Consider the following 17,010-nt stretch of genomic DNA (forward strand, 5'->3'; position numbering starts at 1 on the left):
TAAGCTGAAGCCAATTTTTGAAGTATTAAAAGTTTAAAATGGAGGTTGAAAGGGTGAAAAGTTGAGCTGAAATATGCTTAAGATAGCTGAAGATAGTTGAAGAGGGCTGAAATGTGCTTGTTGAAGAAGGATGTGTAGCTGACATGAAGAAGTGAACGATTTAAAGCTCAAAGAGCTCAAACAGGTGTTTAAATGTAGTGTTAACCATTCCCGCTTCTTATCCGCCGATAGTAGTCGGAGGACACGGGGGAGATCCGTCCTCTCCAGGGCCGAAGTGGAGTTGGCTTCGGGGTTAACTCCCAATTACTCTCTTCTCTCGCCGCTCACGGCGTGAAGCACCATAAAAAAAAAGGAAACAGCGGTTGTGCTGAGAAACGGCTTTATTATAACGCACTGTTATTGTTTTTCCTGACTGTTCTGCCTAACCGCTCCGTCTCTTCTCTTCACACCTTTTCTTCTTCTGCTACTCTCGTTCCTCATACGCTCTTCTTCTCCTCCCTCTGCGCTCACGTTCACTCTCAAGCGCACTGAGCTGCTGGATCGCACACACAAAGTTAGACACATCGCACAACAGTAGTTAAAATGGTGGAAAGTTGAACTGAAATGTGCTTAAGATTACTGAAGATGGCTAAAAAGGGCTGAAATATGGTTGTTGAAGTAAATGTATGAAGCTTAAGTCAATAGTTTGAGCAATGTAAAGCTCAAACTGTTTTTTAAATGTAGGTAAAATGGTGAAAAGATTAATTGAAATGTGTGTAAGATACTTAAACATGGCTGAAAATGGCTGAAGTCTGGTTGTTGAAGTATCAGCTGAAGTAATCATGAAGCTGAAGTCAGTAGTTAAAGTATTTAAAGCTTAAACTGAATATTAAAGGTGCTGAACTGGTGGACTGTAGAAAAAATCATTGTAAAATGCAGAATAAGCTGAAACAGAGTTGAATTGGCAGCTGAACCACAGTCTAGTCTGTTCATGACAAAGAGTGCTCATGAGGTCGTCGTCCCCCCCCCCCACTTAACTGACAGGCACACAGACTGAGAAAAGAGCAGAGTTGAACTGCCGAATCACTCTGCGCACATCCCGAACTCCTCATTCTTGACAGAAAACTATAAGAGTTATCAAAATAATTCTTTCACCGTCCGCGCCAGGAGGGTCTGAGGAACACAGGGATATGATTTATTTTACTGTAATGCGAACAGAATTTAAATGGTGATGAGTTGACGAGAGATGGCTTTTGGTCTTAGAATCCAGCCTCTGATTTGAATGGATGGGTTTAGGAGCAAAAGTACACTTTTGCTCGGTTGGAGAGGCATAGCTCAAAATCTGTAGGTCCCAACTTTGTCATGAATGGTTCTCTTCAAAGCCAACTCAGATTCCTCCGTTTTGATGCATAATGTATGTCTGTAAAAAAAAACTGTAGGAGTTATGAGAATTTGTTTGAGTTGCGGAGTAGGCTGAAAAGTTAGAGTGCGCCAAGTGGGAGAGACTTTTTAGTAAATTAGGATTTTTATGATTTTTAAACTGGCATAATTCAAAAACTGTAAAACATATCGACAAAAGCAATTAGTCGGAAATAGCCCACTGAGTGAGTTGTGAGTTGTTTAAAGTTTGAATGGTGTTTCTAGCTGAATGTATGTAAGAGTAGTAGGAGTTGAAAGAGCTAGCATGCTAGCTAATGTGCTAATATGCTAGGCAATATGGTAAAATGGCTAGCTGAGAAACTGAAATGTTCATATACCTAGTTAACATTGTTTGGTAACATGCTAATTCTTCACCATGTTAGCTAACCTGCTAACATGCTATTTAACATGGTAAAATGTGTAGCTGAGAATCTGAAATGTTTATTTACATAGTTAGCATTTTTTGCTAGCATGCTAATATGCTAGCTAAAATGCTATGTTGCCATGGCAACAGGTGTTGTAATGTGTTAAGGACCCAACAAGTATGAATACTGTCAACTTTGGTGCAGATCCCATGTATTTCTATGGAGATATGAGCAAACCATGTTTCATGGCGAGAAGGCTTTTTTCCATCGGTTGCCACGGAAACATGCTTTGTCCTATTAGAAAGATCTGAATAGCGTTTGGTCCCCAACTTGTCAGGAAGCTTCCCATTGAGTTTGGAGTCACTCGCACGAATCCTCTCAGACTAGTTCGTTCAAATACAAATTGTGTAAAGTGAAAAAAAGGGAAAAAAATGGTTTTAAACTCAAGATGATGGGCACACCATTGCCATGGCAACATGTGTTCGATTGACTTTTTTGCTTGACTTGTGGTGTTACATATGTGGCCGGAGGTGGTCTCACTCCTGGCCACTATATGGCACTGTGCCAGTTGTGCCAACCACCTTGTAATTAGTGGGTGGTGCTTTGGCTGCTTTAAAAGCGGATGTATTGGGCTTCCTGGATCTTTCTCTTCCGATCTCCTGTGGTGGCTGCGGCCCGGCGTGGCCGCATGTTGTTTGCATGTGTCATCAGCGGGGCTGAAGTCTGTCAGCGCAGCGTGGTTGGTTGCTGGGCGGCGAGGACAGTGACGTCGGATCCTGGGCGCACCGCTGAGTGTCTGCCCTGGTATGTGTTGTCGCATGTGTTGTCTGCCTTCCGCATGGTCTCCCTCTTACTTTCTTCATGCACCTTTTTCTCGCAGAAAACTGCATATCGGGGCATAAGGCAAAGCCTGTGTCTGCTTCATTTCCGGGACAGTATATTGACTCCCAATAAGTGGTATGTATAATGGATGGCTCATTTAGATCCTTGATGATTAATTTCATTAAGATTAATTTGTTTGCCTTTTCAGAGGCGCCAGATCTGGGCCGGTACAGTCGCCACACCTTGGAGGCCTGCTGCTGTTTGGGCTCTTGCTTTCTGTCATTATTAATGGACATTTCGTTTCTGCTGTTTCTGGCTCGGCGGTGCACTGACGCGCCGTTGGTCAGCTGACCGGATCACCGCGTGAGCGGTGTTGACTCCTTAAGGACTCTTAGCCAAGGAGATATTCCCTAACTTTGTTTCTTTCCAGATTTCCGCGGCTGTTTTATTGTATTTTCTTCTATTCTTATTGCATGTTTTTGATATTCATGTTTATTTGGTCTGCGTTATTTAAGGTTCTGCGCCTGAGGTTATAAAATTGTTTTTCTTGTCCCATCAGGTGCCGGGTGCTCCCAGGGTAGTGAAGTTCCCGGTGGTGGTGTTCCTTCACGACCCCCCTTTTTTTTTTGCAGTGTTGTGGATGTGTGCGTGTGTGTGTGGTAACACGGGTGAGTAGTGAGAGTTTTGTCCCACTTCTGGCCGTTCACAACCCGTCTAGCGAGACCCGGCCCTGGTGCAGTCTTCCCCTTGTGCCTCAGCCTGTTTTATTAGCGGACCTAGTGCATGTGTGTTATTCTAATCTGGTTGCATAAAAATAAAGTGTATATTTTTATAGTAAGACGTGTCTGGCCTGTGGCATTCAAAAAGAACATCTCATTACATTCTGGCGTTGTCGGCAGGATGCCACTCTAAATTGGTCAGAAACGTTTAATTCATTTTTTTTGTGTATGGTGTTTTAGGTTTTCTTTGTTTTTTTGTTTTTTTCTTTGTGTTCTTTTCGAGTGTCTTGGATCTTATTTTTAGAGAGAGCCCGAGCAGCAGCAGTAGTTAGTCCAGGGATCCAAATTCAAATTTGTTTTGTGCATGCAGTTTTCCCTCGGCCAGCATGGAGGATGAAATGCAGCAGCTGAGAGAGCTGGTGCAGCAGCTTAAGGCGGACAATGAGCGACTTCGCCAGGAGGGGACTGGTTCACGGGATGGTTCAGGTGGGGCTGCTTCCACTTCTTCCGCCTCAGTTGGTCAAGCCCCGTCTGTTGCTGCTACTGCCACGGAGCGATTGGTTATCATACCAAGAGACCGTAAGTGCCCCATGTTTAATGGCAAGACTGGTGTGGGGTTAGCTGACTGGATGGAGGAGTTGCAGGCATGCGTTCGTGGCCGCCATCTTTCTCCTGCTGATGAAGCACTTTTCATTTTTGATCATTTGGAGGGAGAAGCGAAGGAGGAGATTAAGTTTCGCTCCAGTGCAGAGCGAGGGGACCCTGTTCGGGTTCTCGCCATCCTACGGGAGCTATATGGCTGTGTTGAGTCCTATGTGTCATTACAACAAGCTTTCTTTTCCCGGCACCAACTTGAAGGAGAGACTTTGCAGGAGTTTTCCTTAGCTCTTATGGCTCTGATGGCGCAGGTAAAGTGTGCTGCACCAGACGGGATGCCCAATGGCGACGTTCTTCTGAGGGACCAGTTTACTGAGGATGTCCTTGACCCTTCTCTTCGACGGGAGCTTAAACAATTTGTCCGCCGCAACTCAACTGTCACCCTATTAGAGCTTCGCGGTGAGGCAATCAGGTGGGAAAGGGAGGGTCTCCCTGGAGGCACTAGGGGGCGTAGTTTTTCCTTACCATCGGCGTATGGTCTTCAATTTGGGGTGCAGGGTCGCTTTCAAACTACCCCTAGTGTCGCTAAAGAGGAGCCTGGGTTTAGCGAGTTACTGGATCTGTTGAAACTTCAGCAAGAGCAGCTGCAGACGCTTACCCAAACTGTAACCTCTTTGCAAAATCCCCGCTTCCAACCTCGGACTTCTCACAATGGTCCTTTAATTTGTAGGAGGTGCTTGAAGCCTGGCCACTTTGCACGGGAGTGTGACGGTGAGCGTGTTCTTTCTTCCCGTCGTAGGGCTGGGTCGTACTCTAATGTTGCGGTCCCTCCCCCTTCTGGGCACCTGTCGGAAAACTGATACCCACTGAGCTGTCGAGCCGCCGCTCAGTTGGGGACTTCGTGGGCTCACAAGGGGGTGTAGAAGCGGAATTAATCGCTCCATGCCCAACCATTGATGTGCTGATTGGTGGAGTGACTGTCTCCTGCTTAATGGATACAGGTTCTATGGTGTCTACTATTCCGGAAAGTTTCTTCCTGGAGCGGTTTGCACCCTGGGGCCATGAACAACTTAATTCGTGTCACTGGCTACAGCTGCGAGCGGCTAATGGCCTAGCTATTCCCTATATGGGTTATCTGGAGCTGGATGTTGAGCTATGTGGTAAGGTGATGCCTCGGTGTGGGATCCTGGTGGTTAAGGATCCCCCGGGTGCAGTTTCATCTGTTCCAGGAGTCCTGGGAATGAACGTGATTCGCCGGTGCTATCAAGAACTCTTTAGCACATTTGGCTCCTCCCTCTTTGACTTACCCTGTGTTTCTCAGGCACCTGGTCAGGTTTTTGAAGCCTTACAGAAGTGTCATCAGGCTGCCTGTCAGGTGCCGGGGGTCCCAATGGGTACGGTGAGGGTTCGGGGAAAGAAAGCGGTGCGCATACCTGGTGGGGTAATGAAGCTAGTGGCTAGTACCTGCGATGAATGGTTTTCTGGGCAAACTGCACTGTTGGAGCCGCTTGAAACAGGCTTACCGGCAGGACTGTTGGCGTCCCCTTGTCTTGTGCAGGTTGTCCGGGGCACAGTGTATATTCCTGTGGTCAACGTTGGAACCATCGAGACCCTTCTCTACCCACGGACGTTTCTTGGCACCCTAGGGGTGGCTGAAGTTGTCAGCCTACCAGCAGGTGTGACTGAAGTGGGGCCCACAGTTGCCACAGTTTCCTCGCAAACTGCGGCCCCGTCGGTACAAAATAGGATAGAGTCACTTAACCTATCAGCGTTAACTGAGCTGGAGCAGGCTAACGCCAAAGCTTTGTTACATCGGTACCGTGATGTCTTTTCAGCCCATGATGGTGATCTGGGCTGCACTAAGCTTCTTTCCCATGACATTCCTTTGCTGGATGATGTTCCAGTCCGGCAGAGATACCGGCGTATCCCTCCCTCGGATTATGAAGCCGTAAAGGCCCACATTAACCAGCTCCTTGAATCTCAGGTCATTGCAGAGAGCAGTAGTCCCTATGCATCCCCAATTGTTCTGGTCCGCAAGAAAGACGGGAGCCTGCGCTTGTGTGTTGATTATCGTCTCCTTAACAGCAAGACCAGGAAGGATTCTTTCCCTCTGCCTCGCATTGAGGAGAGCTTGGATGCACTTTTTGGGGCCTGTTGGTTCTCTACACTGGATTTGGCCAGTGGCTATAACCAGGTACCAGTTTCAGTGAAGGACCGACCCAAAACCGCTTTCTGCACTCCTTTCGGGCTTTTTGAGTTCAATCGTATGCCCTTTGGCTTGTGCAATGCCCCGAGCACCTTCCAGCGGCTGATGCAGAGGATGTTTGGAGACCAGCAGAATGAATCTGTGCTGTTGTATCTCGATGACATTGTCGTCTATTCATCTTCTGTTGAACAACATCTGCAACGACTGGAAATGGTGCTTGGTCGGCTCCATGCAGAAGGGCTGAAGGCAAAGCTGGAAAAGTGTGCATTTTTCCAAAGGGAAGTGAGCTACTTGGGGCATGTCATTTCCAGCCAGGGGGTGTCCACCGACCCCAAGAAAATTGAGGCCGTGGCTAATTGGCGACGCCCTTCTCATATCTCAGAGCTACGCTCCTTTTTGGGCTTCGCCAGCTACTATCGGCGTTTTGTTGAGGGATTTGCTCAGTGGGCAGGGCCGTTACATCAGTTGGTGGCACAACTGGGGGGTACCAGAGTCAGGGCCAAATCAGGGCAGGCTTTTGGTGCTGCCTGGACCCCTCAGTGTGAGGAGAGTTTTGAGGCTTTGAAGTCGAAGTTGGTCTCAGCACCGGTACTAACATATGCAGACTTCTCACGCCCTTTCATTTTAGAGATTGACGCTAGCCATAATGGTCTCGGGGCCGTTCTTTCACAGGAGACAGACCAGGGTGTGAGGCCGGTGGCTTACGCCAGCAGGAGGCTGCGGCCCACGGAGCGCAATATGTCGAACTACAGCTCCATGAAGTTGGAGTTTTTGGCACTGAAGTGGGCCATGACAGAAAAGTTTCGGGAATATTTGCTGGGGCATAAGTGTACAGTGTACACCGATAACAATCCGTTAAGCCACCTTCAGTCCGCCAAACTTGGTGCTACTGAGCAGCGTTGGGCGGCCCAACTGGCTGCCTTTGATTTTGATATCAAGTATCGTTCAGGCCGTGTCAATCGTAACGCTGATGCTCTTTCAAGGCAATGCATTCCTGGTTCTCAGGTTGTATTGGAATCCTTGCCTGGGACAGCGGTTCCCATTGGCCTTTTGCAGGCTCCGTCTGTACGCCCTGTGACAAATGCTACTCAAGCAGTAGTTTTTGCTCTCCCGTCCCCCTCTACTGTTGATCTGTGCTCCTTACAAGAGGCAGATCCTGTTCTGAAGGAGGTCCTACCCTTTTGGCGGCGGAGAGTTCCACCTACCTGGGCTGAGAGGCAGAAACTCTCGAAGTCTTCGATTGCGCTTTTGCGCCAATGGGACCGTCTTGTGGAGGAAGATGGTGTTCTCTTCCGCCGAGTCTTTCGTCCAGATGGGGGAGAAGAAATTCTCCAGTTGATCTTACCTGCAGTCCTCAAGCAGGAGACATTGCATTCGCTCCACCAACAGCATGGTCACCAAGGCATTGAGCGTACTGCTGATTTGGTTCGGCAGCATTGCTATTGGCCCGGAATGTCTTCAGACATAAAGCAGTGGGTCCTGGGATGTGAGCGTTGCCAGGTTGCTAAGGACGCTGGGCAGGGATCCCATAGCTTTATGGGCCATTTGCTCGCTTCCCAGCCAAACGAGATCCTAGCTATGGATTTTACTTTACTGGAGCCCTCGCGGACTGGGTATGAGAATGTCTTGGTCATGACTGATGTGTTCACTAAGTTTACAGTGGCTGTCCCTACACGAGATCAACGAGCCTCTACTGTGGCCCAGGTCTTGATAAATGAGTGGTTTTACAGGTTCGGTATCCCATCCCGTCTTCATTCCGACCAAGGAAGGTGTTTTGAGAGTTCATTGATCCACCAGCTTTGCCTCCTGTACGGGGTTTCAAGGTCCCGTACAACCCCATACCATCCTTCAGGTAATGGGCAGTGTGAGCGCTTCAACCGAACTCTGCATAATCTTCTACGCACACTTCCATCATCGCGGAAACGTGACTGGGCTTCTTGTTTACCTCAGGTGTTGTTTTGTTATAACACCACTTCTCATCAGAGTACTGGTGAGTCTCCATTCTATCTTATGTTTGGACAGGAACCTCTGCTTCCTGTTGATTTCCTGATGGGTCGTGTTGCGGATCCGGTGCCGGGTGGGGTACAGGACTGGGTGGCTGAGCATCAAGCCAGACTGCGTGTCGCTTTTGAGGGGGCCCGTGGACGCTTGGTAGCAGCTGCGGAGCAATGAAAGGAGCGACATGATCGTCGGGTGCGAAATGCACCCTTGACAGCCGGCCAACAAGTGTATGTAAGGGACCATAGTGGGAGGGGGCGCCAGAAAATCCAGGACCTCTGGAGTTCTGTTATTCATGAGGTTGTTAAAGCCCCAGCTGGTGATGGAGCCGTGTATGCAGTCGCTCCTGCGAAGGAGCTGCACAAGGTCAGAAATGTGCACCGCGACATGCTAAAGGCAGTTGTTTTGCCGGAAATGGCTGCTCCATTGCTGCGGTTGCCTGTCCCGCTTTCTCCAACAGCGGAGAGCGATGAGCCCTGCAGTGAGAATGACTTGTGCCTTTTGGTTTCTGGAACACCTGCTTTACCACCGCCATCTGGTCCAGGGGTCTCTAGTAACATCCTTTCCCCAGTACCTTCAGTTGGCCAGTCCGGACCCGACACACACGTGAGACAGGTCCCGAATACATCTGTTCAGGACTGTCCTCTTCCTCCATCGCCATCTCAAGCTGGCCAGTCACAGGAACTACCTCTTCGACGGACGGCTCGTTCCACGGCAGGTCGCCATACAAATGTCCATCATCTTCCTCGGGCTATTGACCAGAGTGGACAGGCGACGGGTGAGACCTAGACTGGCCACCTAACACTTGGTTGTAGTCCTATTATTGAGGGTAGGCTAATTTTATTCGTCGGGTCGACGATACAAAAGTGGGGGGTAAATGTGGCCGGAGGTGGTCTCACGCCTGGCCACTATATGGCACTGTGCCAGTTGTGCCAACCACCTTGTAATTAGTGGGTGGTGCCTTGGCTGCTTTAAAAGCGGATGTATTGGGCTTCCTGGATCTTTCTCTTCCGATCTCCTGTGGTGGCTGCGGCCCGGTGTGGCCGCATGTTGTTTGCATGTGTCATCAGCGGGGCTGAAGTCTGTCAGCGCAGCGTGGTTGGTTGCTGGGCGGCGAGGACAGTGACGTCGGATCCTGGGCGCACCGCTGAGTGTCTGCCCTGGTATGTGTTGTCGCATGTGTTGTCTGCCTTCCGCATGGTCTCCCTCTTACTTTCTTCATGCACCTTTTTCTCGCAGAGAACTGCATATCGGGGCATAAGGCAAAGCCTGTGTCTGCTTCATTTCCGGGACAGTATATTGACTCCCAATAAGTGGTATGTATAATGGATGGCTCATTTAGATCCTTGATGATTAATTTCATTAAGATTAATTTGTTTGCCTTTTCAGAGGCGCCAGATCTGGGCCGGTACAGTCGCCACACCTTGGAGGCCTGCTGCTGTTTGGGCTCTTGCTTTCTGTCATTATTAATGGACATTTCGTTTCTGCTGTTTCTGGCTCGGCGGTGCACTGACGCACCGTTGGTCAGCTGACCGGATCACCGCGTGAGCGGTGTTGACTCCTTAAGGACTCTTAGCCAAGGAGATATTCCCTAACTTTGTTTCTTTCCAGATTTCCGCGGCTGTTTTATTGTATTTTCTTCTATTTGTGGAGGAAAAAAGTCAGTTGAGGACACTGTTCGCAGGATGACCTTTAAAAAACAGCCTACGTGAGTAGCCGGCTGGGACCAGATCCAGAGGATAAACACACACGAACCAGGGGAGCAGAGTGGCCTAAAGGGTTCCGAGAAAAGCTGGGAAGAAGGCCAGTTCTTTTCCCTTCAGGGATGTTGTAAGAATGTTTATATGTGTGTGGATGTGTGTGAAAGGTCTGATAGGAAACAGATGTTGAGGATAGAAACTTCTAGAAGGTTTGGAAGGAGAGGAGGGGTCGAGAGACGAGCTTAAAGCAGTTCGTGTGGGCTGAATTCACCAGCAGCCATTGTGCACTGCAATAAACCATTTAAAGAAAGTATCGGAGTCAGATTCTCTTTAAAGCGCGAGTGAAGTTAACTGTCAAAGCCGGAGCCGACCGGGGAAGAGGGAGAGAAGGAAGCAGAAAGAAGCTCCAGCTGGGAGGCGCGCCCCTTCTCGTGGACGGAGCACGGTCTCGGAGCCGGGGACTCGACCGGGCAAAAGCCACAACATATTCTTATTGCATGTTTTTGATTTTCATGTTTATTTGGTCTGCGTTATTTAAGGTTCTGCGCCTGAGGTTATAAAATTGTTTTTCTTGTCCCATCAGGTGCCGGGTGCTCCCAGGGTAGTGAAGTTCCCGGTGGTGGTGTTCCTTCACGACCCCCCTTTTTTTTTTGCAGTGTTGTGGATGTGTGCGTGTGTGTGTGGTAACACGGGTGAGTAGTGAGAGTTTTGTCCCACTTCTGGCCGTTCACAACCCGTCTAGCGAGACCCGGCCCTGGTGCAGTCTTCCCCTTGTGCCTCAGCCTGTTTTATTAGCGGACCTAGTGCATGTGTGTTATTCTAATCTGGTTGCATAAAAATAAAGTGTATATTTTTATAGTAAGACGTGTCTGGCCTGTGGCATTCAAAAAGAACATCTCATTACACATATATGTGTCGAGTTTCGTCTTCATACGTCGAAGTAGACGTTCAGGACTCCATTCATTTTGTGATTTTTTTTTGTGTCTAGGTGGTGCTTTTTTTTTTTTTTTTTTTTTTTAACGGCGCTTACCAGTGTCTCTTACGCACCCGAGTCTTTCTTTCTTTCTTTCTTAACGTTTTATTCCTTATTATATATATATATATATATCCTATTGAATATTTTGAACTCTAGCATGGCACTTGCACATCGTCTTGTTTATTCAAGAGAGGAACTTTTTGCATTGAAGACTAATGTCGGAATGCAGCACAACGTACCGACAGAGCTGAGGAGGAAGAACAGAGGCTGCAAGTCAGGATCTAAGCTAAAGGCTGCTCGACTACGTTTTAAGCCAGTGATCCCCGCTGTACTAATGGGGAACATCAACTCACTACCTAACAAGATGGACGAGCTGTTGGCACTGAACAATCAACGGAGTTATCGCGAGTGCATCTTATACATCTTCACAGAGACATGGCTCACTGATGCGATACCGGATGCTAACGTGGATCTACCGGGTTTCACTGCTGCGAGAGCTGACAGAGACATGAACGCCTGCGGTAAGAGCAGAGGTGGGGGGCTCATTATATATGTGAACAAACGGTGTTGCCCAGGACATGTCTCAGTGAAAAAGGAACTGTGTTGCCAGGACTTGGAACTGTTAACTGTTAGTCTGCGGCCATATTACTTGCCGAAGGAGCTTAGTCACGTGATCGTGCTCTGTGTTTACATCCCGCCGAGCATGGAAGCATCAGCTGCCTGTGAGAAGATACACACAGTAACAGCAAGGCTGCAGACAAAGCACCCCGAGGCGTTTATGGTCATATCTGGGGATTTTAATCATGCTTCCCTGGACTCTACCTGGGCCTCCTTCTACCAGGCTGTAGACTGTCCCACAAGGAACAACAGAACAATAGACCTGCTGTACTCCAATGTGAAGGATGCCTACAGATCCACCCCCCTCCCCCCACTTGGAAAGTCTGACCACAACCTGGTTCACCTACAGCCACAGTACACCCCCCTGGTCAAAAGGATGTCTAAAACCACACACTCAATCAGGAAGTGGTCACCTGAGGCAGAGGATGCTCTGAGAGACTGCTTTGACATCACTGACTGGGATGTACTGCTGAGACAACATGGCGAGGACATAGAGGAGCAGACTCACTGTCTGACGGACTACATCAACTTCTCGCTGGTCGTAGTCTCCCCCAATAAGACTGTTCGTTGTTATCCAAATAACAAACCTTGGATACCACAAGATGTCAAAGCTGCCCTCAACAGGAAGAAGGTGGCTTTCATGAACATGACAGGGAGGCAATGCAATTAGCACAGCGGGAGGTGAAACAATGCCTGAAGGTGGCGAGGGACACCTACAGAAGGAAGGTGGAGGATAAACTGAGTGAGAGCCGTATGAAGGAGGTCTGGGATGGTGTCAACACCATCACAGGCTTCAGATCAAAGGCTATAACAGCGGGGGGGACAGTGGAAGAAGCAAACAGGCTGACCATCTTCTTTAACCGCTTTGACCAGCCCAAGGTCCCCCCTCCCCCACTGCAGTACACAACCTCCCTGACTTCATCCCCTGTGCAGCCCCCCTGCCAACCTTTACCCCTCCCCCCATCTCAACACCCTCCACACATAACAGCAGAACAGGTGAGGGGAGAATTGAGGAAGCGCCACCCATGGAAAGCAGCAGGCCCTGACAGAGTGCCTCCTCGTCTGCTTAGGACCTGTGCTGCTGAACTGGGGGAACCACTCCAGCATGTCTTCAACCACAGTCTACAGCTGGGGAAAGTGCCTACCCTGTGGAAAACATCCTGTATTGTTCCAGTTTCAAAGAAAAACCGCCCTGGTGAGCTGAACGATTACAGACCGGTGGCACTTACATCCCAGCTGATGAAGACGATGGAGTGGCTCATCCTCAATCTCCTCAAGCCCCAAGTGCAACAGGCCCAGGACCCCCTACAGTTTGCCTATCGCGCAGGTGTGGGTGTGGAGGCTGCTATTCTCTACCTCCTACACCGTGGCCAAGTACATCTGGATAAGGGGAGGGGCACAGTGAGGATCCTCTTCTTGGATTTTTCAAGTGCCTTCAACACAATCCAGCCCCTGATGCTTCTGGACAAACTGAGGGAGATGCAGGTGGACCCCTGCTTGGTGTCCTGGATTGGTAACTACCTCCCAGAGAGACCGCAGTACGTCAGGCTAAAGGACACCACATCTGACACTGTTATTAGCAGCACAGGAGCACCCCAGGGGACGGTGCTGGCCCCCCTCCTCTTCACACTCTACACCTCAGACTTCTGTTACAACTCAGAGCTGTGTCACATCCAGAAGTTTGCAGATGACACAGCCATCGTGGGGTGTATCAGGGATGATGGAGAGGACGAGTACAGGAATCTAGTCAGTGACTTTGTCATCTGGAGTCAGATGAACCATCTCCAGCTTAACACCTCAAAGACTAAGGAGCTGGTTATTGACTTCAGGAACCAGCCCACAACCACGTCCAGTGACCATCAGGGACGACAAGGTGGAGATTGTAGACAACTACAGGTTGTGGCTGGATAACAAGCTGGACTGGACATGCTGTACAGATCACCTGTACAAGAAGGGCCAAAACCGTCTGTACTTCCTGCGAAGACTGGGATCTTTTAACATCTGCAGGAAACTCCTGTGGATGTTCTATCAGTCTGTGGTGGCTAGTATGCTTTTTTATGCTGTTGTCTGCTGGGGGGGTAACATGACAAAAAGGTGCACTAACAGGCTAGAAAAACTCATCAGGCGGGCAGGCTCTGTGGTTGGCATGAAGCTGGACTCCCTGGTGACAGTGGCAGAGAGGAGAACACTAAAAAAACTACTGGCTATTGTGAATGATGCCAGTCACCCTCTGCACACTGTCATCAGTGCACAGAGAAGCCTGACCAGTAACAGGCTGCTCCTCCCCAAGAGCAGGACCAACCGGCTCAGAGACTCCTTTGTCCCCCGAGCCATAAAACTGTACAACTCTGCATTAGGCAGGAGGGGGAGAAGGAGGGGAGAGAGGGAGGTGTGCAGTCTACCTGATACAACACATGCACAATAACCCATACAAACAGTTGCAATAACTTATACGTGCAATAGTGAACTGGGAATCTGTACCACCTCTACTGTGTGCAATGCTTGTTTATATTGTTTTATTTAACTTATCTTATTGTTATTTATTGCATTCTATTTGTGCTTTTCTTGCACCTTGTTGCCTCTATTTTGCTTTGTACCTGTATATCAAATCAACTTTATTTATAAAGCCACAGGCAACACAAAATGCTTTACATAATTAAAAACATTTATGCATATAAAACAAAACAAAGTAAGAATACATAACAATAGAAACACTCACCAAAATATTTCACACAGCTGCACGCACACGCACACACACACACACACACACACACACACACACACACACACACACACACACACACACACACACACACACACACACACACACACCAAGTAGCCTTCCCTCCCCATTCTATAAAAACATGATTCTCTTATTTCTGTCTCGAAATGAATGTTATTAAAAATACTAAAAGTGATAAGCATCTGGCCTGATGCTGCTGTGAGGAAACAATATCAGTGTCATGGGGATCCATCCACACCAGGGGCCAGTCCACCCATGTCAAACAGCGGCAACCACCCCCATCAGAACAGACCGGGGCCCACACCACAGCCAAAAGGCTGCAGTGCAGGGCCCCAGCCACCCTGATAGGTGCAATCACCACGACAGCAGTCCCCAGACCAAGCAGGCAAAGCCCCCCGGCATGGAGGATCCCCACAAGGAAAACACTGGAGTTAAAATTAAAATAAAACAACCTTAAGAAACAATAAGAACAGTTTAAGAATGAATAAATAAATAAATAAATAAATAAATGCATAAATAAATAAGTAAATAAATTAATAAATAAATAGTACAGTTGAATAAAATGAAAATAAAATAACATGAAAATAAAATAATCTAAAATAAAATAAGATCAAATAAATTTAGTTAAAAGCCAAGCTAAAAAGGTAGGTCTTAATCCTCTTTAAAAACATCAACGTTCTCTGCAGCCCTGAGGCCCTCCGGCAGACTGTTCCACAAACGAGGGCCGTAATAAATATATTGTGTCTTGTGCTTGTCCTGCTTTACTGTTGGTGTTGTATTGCTGCTGGTACCCAAATTTCCCTGAGGACTCTCCAAAATGATTAATAAAGTATTTCTATTCTATTCTATGCTGTTGAGCCACTTTTGCATTATGGGCAAGTGTATGCAAACCTTAGAATATCGAAATTTTCGCCAGGCTTGATGTGTGTGCCAAATTTCACAACTTTTCATGGGTGTTTAGGGGGTTCATATTTGCCCTCAAAGTTCTTAGAAAATTAATAAACATTTCAACATCAATAGGGTCGTTCCATTCTTCGTATGGCTCGGACCCTAACTAGATTTAAAGCTGCAAGCGGCATTCCATCGGGTCTAAGCCTCGTGGCCCCCGCCACCCATCTCATACACCTTTTGCTAGCATGTTAGCTAACATGCTATGTAACGTGGTAAAATGTGTAGCTGAGAATCTGAAATTTTGATATACCTAGTTAGCATTTTTTGCATTTAGCTAACATGCTATGTTGCCATGGCAACAGGTGTTTGATTGACTTTTTTGCTTGACTTGGGGTGTTACACGTGTGTGCCGAATTTCGTCTTCATACGTCAAAGTAGAGGTTCAGGACCCCATTCATTTAGGGATTTTTTTGTGCCAAGGTGGTTCTGTTGAGCCATTTTTTAATTGAAGTCTATGACTGCAGAATGATTGGACTGAAATGCTGAAAGATGGCTGAAGATAGTTAAAGATAGCTGAAATGTTACTTTTGAATAAGTATTTATAAAGCTGAAGTGAATTGTTTAAGTATTTTAAGCTCACACTGGAGTTAAAAGGTGCTGAAAGGGTAAAAGGTTGAACGCAAATGTGCTTAGGATTGCTGAAGATGGCTGAAAAAGGCTGAAATGTGCTTGTTTAAGATAACACAAGATAGTGGAAGGAGGTTCAAAATGCTTGAAATGTGGTTGTTAAAGCTTCATTTGAAGTATTTCAAAACTATATGATTCTCTGTTTTAAGGGTCTGACGTGGTGAAAAGTGGAATAAATCATTGTAAAAAGCAAAAGAAGAGCTGAAACTGGTGATAAAATGTGATGAAACAATGGAAAGTTTAACTTAAATCTGCTTAATATAGTTGAAGAGGTTTGAAGACAGGTGAAATCTGTTAGTTGAAGAAGTATTTATGCAGCTGAAGTTAACATTATTAGTCTTTAAAGCTGAAAACTTGAAACCTTCTGCTGAAGACTTAGCATAAATAGTAATTAAGTTTAATCCAACAGGAGAATAATCTCAAACTCAGACAATTTGACAATGTTCAAAATGTCCATTTTTATTAAACATTGATTACAATAATCTGTAAATGTAACATTAATGATTACTTGAAAGATAAATGTAGCAGAAATTAATTTTATAGAACAAATTTGACAAATAAATGAACCAGAGCTTGAGAACATTTCAGTATGAAATAAAATAAATAAACATGAAACATAAAAGTTATATTTCTATTACAGAAAACATTTTGTTTAGAAAAAAACATTAGCCATTTTAACAAATAAAGCAGAACATCTGCAAAGACAGCACAGATTTCAAACATAATATTTTCATCAAGAAAATGTGGCAATAACCAAAGAAAATATACTTTATATTAACATGAAGGAAACATTCACACGTACATTAAAGTTTTACAAACATTAAAAAATCTAAATAAAATCTTAAGGGACTCTAACTTAAAAAAAGAAAATAAAAATAAAAATGTTTAATAATGTCATCATGTTAAATGCCGGCAATTATACAGAATAACACATTTGAAAACCAAAAAGCTATTAATAGCACACACTAAAACAAACATGACCCTTTGTTGGACATTGACAATATATATATATATATATATGTATATATATATATATCAACAGCTTAATTGGTTTTGTGGAGCCACATCCCATCAGACTTTTTATATGGTTACATAGATGTGGGTACACAGTCTTTCATGGACCCAGCTCCACTCCAGGAAGTCATATTAAAAGTGTAATCTATTAACCTGAGTTACCCCAGGTTGGATGTAAAACTACAGGAAGACTCATATCTCTGGATGTGGCTTGTGTGACCTCCTCATTAGTTGTGGGCATTTCAGAACCACTTTGAACACCTCGAGGATCATTAT

Source organism: Melanotaenia boesemani, chromosome 12 (assembly GCF_017639745.1).
Source record: "Melanotaenia boesemani isolate fMelBoe1 chromosome 12, fMelBoe1.pri, whole genome shotgun sequence".
In the NCBI taxonomy this organism is placed as follows: domain Eukaryota; kingdom Metazoa; phylum Chordata; class Actinopteri; order Atheriniformes; family Melanotaeniidae; genus Melanotaenia; species Melanotaenia boesemani.